Below are 12401 nucleotides of genomic sequence, written 5' to 3'. Positions count from 1 at the left end.
TATTTTATAATGAAATAAAAACTCAATTTGGTATTCCTATTCGTACTTTTCGTAGTGATAATGCATGTGAGTACTTATCTCATCAATTTCAACAATTCTTTTCATCTCATGGCATTCTTCATCAAACATCTTTCCCTCATACACCTCAACAAAATGGTGTAGCCGAGTGCAAGAATCGCCATCTGGTTGAAACCACTCATGCCTTGTTAATTAATGGTAATGTTCCATACACATTATGGGGTGATGCTATACTTACTGCATGCTATCTCATTAATCACATGCCGTCATCTGTTCTCAATCATAAGGTACCTCACTCTATTTTATTTCCCCATCAAGCTTTATATCCTTTAACTCCACATGTGTTTGGTTCTACGTGTTTTGTTCATCATCTTGGTCCAGGTTTGGATAAATTAGCTCCCAAGTCTCATAAATGTGTTTTTCTGGGTTATCCTCGGTCTTAGAAGGGTTACCGTTGCTACTCTCCTACTTTACGTCGATACTTTATCTCGGCGGATGTCTCCTTTTTTGAATCAGATCCCCTTTTTGGAACCTCTACTACTCCTGTGGATACTGATTTTGTACAGTCGTCCTTCCCAAGTGACCTTCTTTACCTTCCGTCTTTACCCGCCCATGTTTCTAACTCTCCTTCTATCACCTCTTCTGCTGATGAGATCGAGCATAGTTCGTCAGATGTATCTGTGGACTCACATTCAACTGCATCTCCTCCCATGGCTTCGGTCCCACCTTCAGATTGTGACCTTCTCATTGCTCTTCGTAAGGGTACTCGTGATACTCGCCCTCCGGCCAGGTATACAGTCAATATTAGTTATCATCGTCTTTCTCCATCATATTTTGCTTGCCTTTCCTCTTTGTCCTCTGTATCTGTTCCTAAGACCACAGGTGATGCACTTTCACATTCGGGATGGAGACAAGCTATGCTTGATGAAATGAGTGCTCTTCATCATAATGGCACATGGGACCTGTGCCTCTTCCTTCTGGAAAATTTGTGGTTGGTTGCAGATGGATTTATGCTGTTAAGGTTGGACCTGATGGTCAAGTGGATCGTCTTAAAGCTCGCTTGGTGGCGAAGGGTTTTACTCAGGTCTTTGGCTTGGATTTTATTGATACTTTTTCTCCTGTGGCGAAAATGTCTACTGTTCGCCTTTTTATTGCCATGGCTGCTATTAGCCATTGGCCTCTCTACCAACTGGATATCAAGAATGCTTTTCTTCATGGTGATCTTGAGGAAGAAATTTATATGGAGCAACCTCCTGGATTTGTTGCTCAGGGGGAGTCAGGTCTTGTTTGTCGTCTTCGTAAGTCTCTCTATGGCCTCAAACAATCTCCAAGAGCTTGGTTTGGTAAATTTAGCAGTGTTGTTCAACAATTTGGCATGACTCGGAGTGCAGCTGATCATTCTCTCTTTTATCGTCATTCTGCTTCTGGATCTATTTATCTGGTGGTATATGTGGATGATATTGTCATCACAGGCAGTGATCAGCATGGGATCACTCGATTGAAACAACACTTATGTCATCATTTTCAGACTAAGGGTCTTGGGAAACTTCGATACTTCTTAGGAATCGAGGTGGCCCAATCTAAATCTGGTGTTGTGATATCTCAGAGGAAATATGCTCTGGATATTCTTGAAGAAACTGCTCTGATACCATGTTAAATAACAAGAAAAAAGAGAGGAACATTTGAAATATTTTTGTGTGTATTGACTGATGAAGGTTATACAATATATAAACAGACTAATGGGCTAAGCCCAAACCTAACGTAATCTGACCTAATACAAAATAAGGAAACCCTAATTACAAAATAAGGAAACCCTAATTACAATATATTTCTAACACAGCCTATACCAAATAGTATGCGCTCAGAGATACTATAGAAGTAGGTATGTATTTGGCCTATGGCCAATATCCCAATCACTGCGCACAAATAATAGGCTTATAGCCAAGACGTGGGTGTATGCACAGTGTTGGCAGTAATAGTAAATAGGTTAAAAGTGTGTAGCTGAGGTCTTTAGGCTCTTATTTATAAGGATTACCTTCCTAGACATGGGCCTTTTTAGATCTCCTATATTGCGTTAGGATTCAGCTCCCTTTCTATTGGGATGAGGTCCTTATCTTGAGTACTTGATATCTCAATATTGTTGAGATAATTATGTATTTATCCCTTAGTGGATTCTTAGGTGAGTAGTTAGGATATGATGTATATATCCATAACAATTGCCCCCCAGCCCGGTGTTACGAAGCTCGGAATGCCGGGGTGTTGGAATATCGTGTCGGCTTCGACATCGTTGAATTCACGTATTATGTGTTTGAGGTCGACTGGGTCGGAGATTGGATCATGCGTTTGACATTTGATATGTCATCAAGGCGTGAACTTTCTTTTGGCCGAGCTGTTGATTTCGTCGTCCTTGGCCGTGATGTGCATTTCGGCTGCGACGTCACGATCAAGCTCGGGTTTGATCTACGACATCTTGGTCGAGCTCGGGTTCGATCTCATCGTATCGATCTGACCTTTCGTTTCTTACCGGCAATAGCGGTTACGAACTCCCACGTGTTGTCCCCTCATTGGTGGTTCGTGCATCGTGGAACGAGCGCCGTTCTGAGCTTTTGCAGGTCATGAGTGTGTTTATTAAATGTGTGCAGAAGCAATTTTACCATTTAGCCCTTGATTACTCAACCGTTTGCGGCCTCTTCATCTTCGCGCCTGGTGCTTTTCTTCCTTTAAATACCAGTTTTCAAAATGGTATAGGATTTTCATTCTTCTTTGGGTTTTCCTTCTGGAATTATCTTCGCCCAGTGTTTTCTCTTGTCATTGTTGTTTGTGAAGGTTCTTGTTGAGTTCACGTCTTCTCTAGTCATTTCACAGTTGCTCTGCTCATCCTTTACTTAGGTACTCCTTTCTTCCCTCTTTGTTTTTGTTCAGACTTTGGTTCGGTTATCGCTTGCATTTCCTTTCAATTTAAGTTTGGAATTAGTGTTTATTCTTAATTGAAGTGAGGGGAAAGCTTGCGTTTCCTTTGAGTCTTCATTCGAGATTTTTTAGAGAGGTTCTTTGTCTATTGTGATTTTGGGGCTGGACATGGATATTCCTAGTTCATCTTCGGGCTCGGCTGCTGGCCGAGGTGATGAGGTGGATGAGGAAGTAGTAAAGCAGCTGCCTCGAGCCGTTCAATATTGGTTTTATGGCAAGGAATACACTGAGGAGGAGAAACTTCAACAGCTTCTCTACGGTCCTCGAGGAGGTCGCTGGAGTTCCCAAGGTGGACGTGGTAGGAGAAGGAGAGGACGGAGAGGAGGGGGTCGTCAGACTCAACTTAATTTTGGTAGGGGCGATCCCCCTTTGGTCTCGAATCCTTCAACTCCTGGGTTGAACCCCTCTCCTGATCTGGTTCCTTTATCCTATATTTTTCCGTCATCTCAGGTGGTCACGGATCCGAGGTTCGTTTTAGATCAGATCCCTCCCCTTGTGTTGAATGACAGTTCTTCCAGCCCTTCTTCATCCGAGCTGGGTTTTCCAGAGTCGAATACCCCTTCTTCTTGCTTCGATGATTCGGCTTCAAGTCGGATGCCGTTTGTTGATCTTGTCAGTAGTTCTGACAGCTCCATCCCTTTTTCTTTGAGTCCATGCTCGTTGCCATCTGATCTCAGAAGTTCAAGGTCAGATTTGGCTGATTTTTGTACTGATCCTCATCCTTCGTGTTCCAGGGCCGTAACTATGGAAGAGTCTGACGTCCAAAATTGGGTTCTTCTCGAGATTCTCTACATGCGATCTACGATGTCTCCTACCGATGTAGTCCAACTTCCAGTTGGAGATCCCAGTGGGGTTGATATTCTTCCAGTAGGTGATCATCCAGTGTACGAGGGTCTTAACTTGGACGAGCCCCATTTCTTTTGTTTTTATCAGGATCTGATTACCAAGATAGGGATTCGGTTCCCTCTTACCGAGTTTCAAATGGCCGTGATCCGTAGACTTCAGATTGCTCCTTCACAACTGTAAATAATCTTGGGATACACCACCCCAAAAGCTAGCTCAAAGGGTGGGAGTGCCCAAGGCCTTATAAACTCCACATTAGTTGCACATACAACCAATGTGGGACTATATATCTCAACACGCCCCCTCACACAAGAGCCCGTTGGGCTTGAAAAGTGGACAATGCAACAGGCCCAGCCTACCTGTGCTAAGAAACTCCACAAGAGAAAGTGGGGGGCGGCGAGGCTCTGATACCAAATTGAATCTGAAATATATTGTATATTCGAGTGTATAAGTCTGTACAAGGAGGCTCTCTATTTATAGAGACTAAAAGACCTAACGGAATGACCTAATGGGCCAAGCCCACGATCTAGACTATTCTAGACTATTCTAATAATAATAAATAAATTAATATTATTTCTAACAACAACTTTATCCCAACTCATGGGCCTTCATCCAGGGTTTCGAGAAAGTGTGTGCATACCTTTGTCTTCCTTGCACAGTTTGCCTATTTTTCTTTTTGTTTGATGTATATACAGTCCAGACTGGGGCCGAGGCTAATGACAGGGAGGGTTGGGTTACCCTTCGAGGTGCTCCGAACCGGGATATTTTTATCCCCTACTCTCAAACTTTCAAAGGCTTCAAGAATGCCTATTTCAAGGTGGCAGCTCGTTCTGATTCCATCCCCTGGTTTGCCTCGTCTTGGTTAGACGAAGGGGATTTGGCGTGTCGGTTCGAGCTTTATTGGACGCAGAATCACTATCAAAGGCGTCATAGAGATTACGCTACCCCAGGAGTAGCTCTTTCCGACTCGGAGAGGTTGGCGGCGTCCGTCCTAATCGATTATGCCGACGAATATGGAATTATTGATCTAAGTCGGATTGTAGATAAGTTTGGGGAAGATGTCCTTTGTGAGCTCGGTATGTGGTTTATCTTCATGGTTTATTTTTGGGATAACTTATAACTTTCATTCTGATCTTTGATCCTCTTTTGCAGTCAGTATGACGAGCTTTGAGTACAAGAAATTTCTGCCCAAGTCCAAGAAAACTTCTGTAAGAACCCGCACTGTTAATTAAGGAAGTTAATAAATTAATTATGTGAAATTCTGAAATATTCCATAATTGACCTTAATAATTATGAGAAGGCTTAAATAATTATGGTAAGTGATTAAGAATGCTGAAAGTCGCTTTTCTGATGAAAAGTGCAGATACCGATTCTGCTACTCGGTATAAATGCGTACCAATGAAGTATCCCAAAAAATTATAATAAGTGCATGAATATTACTAGAATATTATATAGGACTTGTAAAACAAGTTTCAAGTTAAAATAATGAGAACTGGTTCCAGAACTGATACTGGCTATGGAAAAGCGCGTACTGAAAAGGTGCTGCAAAAAATAAAATAAAAATATGAAAAATCTTAGAAAAATGAGTAGGTTCAGAATCCTAAGTTTGGGATTTAAATTCTAATCGTGGCTATTAGTGCTAATACAATGTGTTTAAAATTTAATGAGGCTATATAAGGGCATGGCACACACTTCTAGGTCAGATTTTGTGCCTTCTACGTAGGAAATTCTGAGCTTGTGAGTGCAGCCCCCTTCTATACCATTCTCCATAGCTTTCTCCTCCAAAGAAACCACCTTTCTTCCATTTCTCTTCACCAAAATACCTTGTGTGAGTGAGAGGGATCGTAGGGGTTGAGTGAGAGGCCTCACTTCTAAGTTTGGAGTTCTGTTTTTCTAGAGTCTTGGAGCTAACTTTGTTGTTTGGTTTGTGGGAGCCATTGTTATGGAATTTTGTGCTCCAAGGAGTGATCTTTGGGTGCAAAGAACCAACCTTTGATCACATTTTCGTGCACCTTCAAAGTCAGAACCTTTGAAGCTGGTTGGTGAGCTCCAAGAGCCATTGTTGCTCTGTTTTAAGCTTGGGTAAGCTTCATCACCTTAGATCATGAGTTTTATACGTTAAAAGTTGAGTCTTGGCATGTTTAATGAGTTAAACAAGTAACCAATCTGTATATGAACTTAAAAGAGAGTAAAAATGCATGCTTTAACGTTTAGAAGTGTTAAAAGATGAACCTTTGGAGTGATATCTCGCAAAATGCAGAAACTGCATTCTGTCGCGAAATGCAGAAACTGCATTCTGTCGCGAAATATTCGGATATTGATATCCGGATATGGGGTGTGTGATATCCGGATATTGATATCCGGATATGGGCTCTGTGATATCCGAATATGGATATCCGGATATGGATATCCGGATATGCCCCTGACATATATCCGGATATTCTGAGTTTTCGCAGAGCAGTAGCTGTATTGTTAATACAGAAGGCTGTTTTGGGTTTGTGCATCCTAGATTGATGAAGTGGCACTTCTGTAATGATTAATCTAAGTGATTAATGGCTTATGGCTTTGTGAGAAGCCTAAAGACATGAAACGTAGGAAAGGCGTTGTCTTTGTGTCTTATACTTGTTGAGTATGATTAGTGATATGATTGCTGGTCCGAAACAGATTGTGATTCTGCTGTGTTTGGGCTTTAATCTTGTGTGGACTCTTGACTTGGATAGCTAGCTTGCAAAGTAAGCTTTCGTGTCCTCGGTTTAGCCATTGTTGGTTCCACCATACCCCATGGAGAATGGTTTATATGCATGATGTGTTTTAATGTATTGATATTTGAAATGTTGTTGAGTTGTTATGTGTTGAATGCCTTATAATATGCATGTGTTGTTCCACCTAGACGGTAAGCTTGAGTATGTGGCGTCATACAAGATGGTGATTCTGTGGGTGGAGTGCAAGTGGCGTCTTGCACTATATGTAGGAAATAGACGTATATCCTGCATTTCTCTGGCCAGTAGAAAAGTTGACACACATGGCGTTATTATGCTGCTGCATTGCACTAATTTTTGGAACTTATATTGTTAATTGCTTTTGAACTTATATTGCACATGTAAGTGAGCTTGGGGTGGAAGATCCTTGAAGACCCCTTGTCTTACTGAGATTTCTGTATAGAGATCTCACCCCACGTTTGGGGCACCATTTTCAGCTTCAGGTAATGCAGGGGTTGAGTCCTCTAGCGGCAGGAGGCTGGATGCTTAGCTGCTTTTTATGTTGTTATGCTGATTATGTTGGATGCTGGATTATGCGTGTTGCTATTATGCCATTTGTTTCATTCTGCATTGTTATTATGTTGCTATTGTTGAGATAATGTTGGGCTTATTGCTTTATTTGGTGAACATGTGGATTGTCCATGCCACATTGTTTGACTATGTCTTATTTTATATTCGAGTTGTAATAATGTATCAGGATATTGTCCGGACTACGTGTTGTAGTTCCGTGATTTTAGATACTCACTGTTAATTATATATTGAGGTATTTCAGTTAGATGTCTTTTGCAATTTATATAGAGGCAATGTTTTTATGAAAATGATTAAGTAATCCACTCGGCTAATGATAATGACGTCATAATTGAAAGTGAAAAGTTATTCCGCATTTTTAATTAAGCGTGGCTTAATACGATGACATGATAACAAATCGGGTATACACGGGGTGTTACATTTTATGGTATCAGAGCACTTTCTAGGGAAAAGCCTGTATGTGTTGTAAACTTGATGTTTTGTTGTGAGTCGTTTCTGTGTGTTCTCTCTATTAGGTTTTGCTATGATGATGCATATGTGACCACATTGCATGGGCCTGATCAACTCATTCTTTGTGTAACTTATGCAGAGTCATGGTACTACCTCGAAGGAACCGAGACACTAGCGAGGATCAACCTGATCCTGTCCTGGCTGCATTGGCTGAGATGCAGGCGGCTCGACTAGCTGACCAGAAGGCCATGAGAATGGCAAACCAGGCTATGTTGGACGCCGTCAGAGAGGCGAACAGGAAAGTCACTGAGGATGTACTGGAGGCGAACTGCCTGGCGAACATGACTATGATGAGGGTCATGTTGGAGGAGATGAGGGCTGGTCCTGCTGTTGGTCAGTTCCCTCCGCCACCACCTCCATCGCCGCCACCACCTCCACCTCCACCTCCACCTAGCTTTCAGGACGAGAGCATGAGTCACGTTGAGGGTGCCACTCCTTTTACTGGGGTGATGGGACCCTACTTGGAACTTGTTGAGGACCGATGATGCTATTGATCGTCGGCTGAATGCTTTCCGTAAGCATAAGCCACCTTCTTTCGATGGATCCTATGATCCTATTACTGCTGCGAGATGGCTTCAGGCGCTGGATAAGATTTTCTGGGTCAAGCAGTGTACGGATCTGCAGAAGCTGATGTTCGCGACCTACATGCTGGAGGGCGACGCACATGAGTGGTGGATGAACACCTCTCACGCTTATGAGATGCAGGGTCATGTGATGACATGGCCATTCTTTGAGGACTGCTTTTTGGGCAGATACTTCCCTTACGACGCGTAGGAGAGGAAGCAGGGGGAGTTCGACAGATTGGTACAGGGCTCGATGTCGGTTGACGAGTACCTGGCGAAGTTTAATGAGCTGGTTAAGTTCGCTCACTTTCGGATGGCTATGCCCACTTTGACCTTTTTGGCTGCTAAGTTTCGCAGGGGACTTAGTGAGGAGATTGCGGAGCGTATTGCTGCAGCAGCATCGAGAGACTTCGGGACATTGGTGCAGCAGTATCGGGACATCGAGGATGTCTGCATTACGAGTAAGGCCAAGAGGGCCAAGATTGCTGAGACGAAAGGAACTGGTAGTTCCACTTCCTGGAAGGACAGGAAGTTTACTAGTAAGGGAAAAAAGAAGCAGTTGGCTGCTAGGCAGGCACCTAGTCAATTCAAGGGGATGTCGACGCAAGAGAGTTTAGCTAGACCTCCTACTCCTAGATGTACCGGTTGGGGGAGATTCCACGTGGGGTCGTGTGCTACCGGCCAGTTGATCTGTTTTCTGTGTGGCAAGGAGGGCCACTACTCCAGAGATTGTCCATCATCGACGGCGAGAGCTACAGCGGTTCAGGCAGTTCTGTTACAGATGATTCTTTTGGTGTCTATAGCGGCACCTATTGTGCCACCTGCCACAGGGCGTGTGTATACATTGGATCGACAGCAGTCGGACCGAGCTCTGAACCTTGTCAGAGGTACTATTTCCATTGGTGGAGCTGTTGTTGATGCTTGTTTGATTTCGGGGCTACGCATTCCTTTATTGAAACTCTGATTGCTGTGGGGCTTGAGTTGCCCATGTCTGTGCTTTCTCCACCGTTGCGGGTGACTACCGCCACCGGAGAAAAGTGTGTTGCTACCACTGTTCATCGAGATGTTGTGTTTCAGTGGGATGGCCGTGATTTTCGGTAGATCTGATTGGATTGCGGATGGATAACTTGGAAATCATTATGGGCATGGATTGGTTGTCCAAAAATTTTGTGATGATTGATCGTTGTGCCAAGAGAGTGGTGATGTCTCCATGTGATTCCACAGCCAGTTCCTCGCCTTTTAGTTGAGTGCTGCAGGCTAGGAGAGCCTTGTGAGCAGGGACATTTGGTTATGTCTTGTTGGGAGGTTTGGTGAGTGGGACACAAGAGGATATCATTGGCATTCCTGTGGTCGGGAATTCCTTGAGATGTTTCTGAGGAGATTCCTGAGTTTCTGTCACAGCGGGAGATAGAGTTCTCCATTGATTTGTTGCCTGGTGTGGGACCTATTTCATTAGCTCCATATCGAATGTCGCCACCGGAGTTGGCGGAGCTGAAGAAGCTCATTGAAGATCTTTCGGCGAAAGACTTCTTTCGACCGAGCGTGTTTCCATGGGGAGCACTGGTCAATTTTGTTATAAGGTATGATGCCTTACGCCATTACATAAGTGTGATGGTGCTTTGTTTGAGAATGTGAAATTCTCTTCAAAGAAAAGTAAGTGTGTAACACTTGAACCTTGTGGCAAGGACACGCGCGTTCTTGTATATGCGAGACTTGTGCATGTACAAGTAGTTTTGTGAGTTGAGTGGTATCCATGACTCTAGGTTCACTTGTTATTATGGATATGTTTCATATGTAGTTGGCATGTTGATACCATGGATAGTGTAAAGCATGAAATAAGTACGATAAACTGTGGTAATGTATCAATGTTATTTCACCTCTAATTGACTTTCAATTTTGCAGATGTCATGGAGATTGAGGTACACTGTTGTATATTGTATTCGAATTATTATGTTATTGAAATTGAAAATTTTGCAGGTGTACGTGAACTAAGGCACGTTACTATGTGAATTAGCATGTTAACTAACATGTATTGGTTGAAATGAACGTGATTATGATTTCGTGTTGTGAAATGAATATGAATTTATTTTGAGGATATTGATTATTAATTGTAAGTCTTGTCGAGGTTAGAGTCATGGAATAGGACCAAACTCACTCTAGTTTTGTGTGGATTAGAGTATGTGGGGTTAGGTCACCTTTATGGAGAGAGTGACTGGTGATCCTAGTGAATCGTTTGACGAATTCGGTGTGATTGCGAAGTTTCAAGATCTGACGGTGACCTCTTTGTTTGGAGGTGCACTTCTCGAAATGGAAACCGTGCAAGTTGAGCACGAGCTCATGGAAAAGATTAAAGAGGAGCAAGTGCAGAGAGAGTGCCTAGATTATGTAAAGAACCAAGATGGTGTGTCTTGGAACAAGGATGGATTGTTGACCTTCCAGAAGAGGATTATGATTCCTCGAGGTCCTTTGACTGTTGAGGTGATGACAGAGGCTCATAAGGGCTAGTTTACTGTCCACCCTGGTGCCACTAAGATGTACCAGGATGTGAAAAAGAGTTACTGGTGGCCGGGTATGAAGAAGGACATAGTTGTGTTTGTGTCCAAGTGTTTGATTTGCCAGAAGGTAAAGATTGAACACCAGAGTTCGTCTGGTAAACTTCAACCTCTAGAGATTCCAGAATGGAAATGGGAGAGCGTTTCCATGGACTTCGGGATGGGTTTACCGAAGATTCAGGCTAGTTGTAACTCTATTTGGGTCATTGTGGACAGATTGACCAAATCTGCCCATTTTCTTCCAGTTAAGGTGAGCTTCACTATAGAGTAGTTGGCCAGACTTTATGTTCGCGAGATTGTGAGGCTTCACGGGGTGCCCGAGAGTGTCATCAGTGATAGGGACCCGAAGTTCACATCTCAGTTCTGGGAGGCGCTGCAAGAGGCTTTTGGTACGCAGTTGAGACTGAGTACAGCCTATCACCCTCAGACTGACGGACAGACTGAGCGGACCATCTAGTCATTGGAGGACATATTGAGGTCTTGCACTTTGGAGCAGGGTTCAGCATGGGATAGGTACCTGCCATTGGTGGAATTTTCGTACAACAATAGTTTTCATGCTAGCCTGGGCATGGAACCCTATGAGGCGTTGTATGGTAGGAGGTGTCGGACTCTTACCTGCTGGTCTGAGGTTGGAGATAAGGAGCTTTTTGGCTTGGAGTTTGTCCAAGATACTACCCAGCAGATCCAGATGATCCGAGAGAAACTAAAGCAGGCGTAGAATCGCCAGAAGAGCTATTTTGATGCCAAGCATCGTCCACTAGAGTTCAGTGAGGATGAGCACGTGTTTGTGAGACTTTCACCTGTCACCGGTGTTGGTCGGGTGTAAGAACCCGTACCGTTAATTAAGGAAATTAATTAATTAAATATGAAAATTAGGAAATAATTCCATAATTGACCCTAATAATTATTATGAGGCTTAAATAATTATAGAAAGTGGTTAATAATGCTGAAAGTCGCTTTTCGAACGAAAAGCGCAGATACCGGTTCTGCTAGTCGGTATAAATGCGTACCGAAAACGTATCCTAGAAAATTATAATAAGTGCATGACAATTCCTAGAATAACATATAGGACTTGTAAAACGAGTTTCAAGTTAAAATAATGAGAACTGGTGCCAGAAACTAATATTGCTATGAAAAGCGCGTATCGAAAAGGTGCTGCGAAAAATATGATAATTTTTGTAAAATTGAGTAGGTTAAGAATCCTGAGTTTGGGATTAAAATGCTAAGCGTAGAAATTAATGTTAATACTGCGCGTTTATGACTTAAGTGATTATATATACTTATTCCTTGGGCACAAAACCCTAGACAATTCTGTTTCCACGGGACTTAGGCGGCTGAAGAGCTTTCTTGTACTGTTCCATTGCTCTTTTCCTTTTTTCTAACCAAAACTCAACCTTGTGAACTTTTCTTGATTGTTCTTCATCCTAAACACTTGGTGTGAGTGAGAGACATCATTGTGGGAGAGTAAGGGTGTTCATTCTTGGTGTCTCAGCTGTTGTGTGTGGGGTGTTGGGCTGAGTTGGTAAGTTTGGGTTGGTTGAGCCTTTGTCATGGCACTTTGAGGTCCAAGTAGTGATCTTTGAATGCAAGAACCTACCTTTGTGGAGGTATTTTCGTTTACCTTGCAAGTCTGAACTGGAGAGGCAGTGTGGTGAGCT

This window comes from Gastrolobium bilobum, unplaced genomic scaffold (assembly GCF_033153095.1).
Source record: "Gastrolobium bilobum isolate Gb01-03AN ecotype WA unplaced genomic scaffold, APGP_CSIRO_Gbil_v1 utg3577, whole genome shotgun sequence".
NCBI lineage: Eukaryota > Viridiplantae > Streptophyta > Magnoliopsida > Fabales > Fabaceae > Gastrolobium > Gastrolobium bilobum.
The sequence above is the reverse complement of the archived record's forward strand: the minus strand, read 5'-3'. Positions refer to the sequence as shown.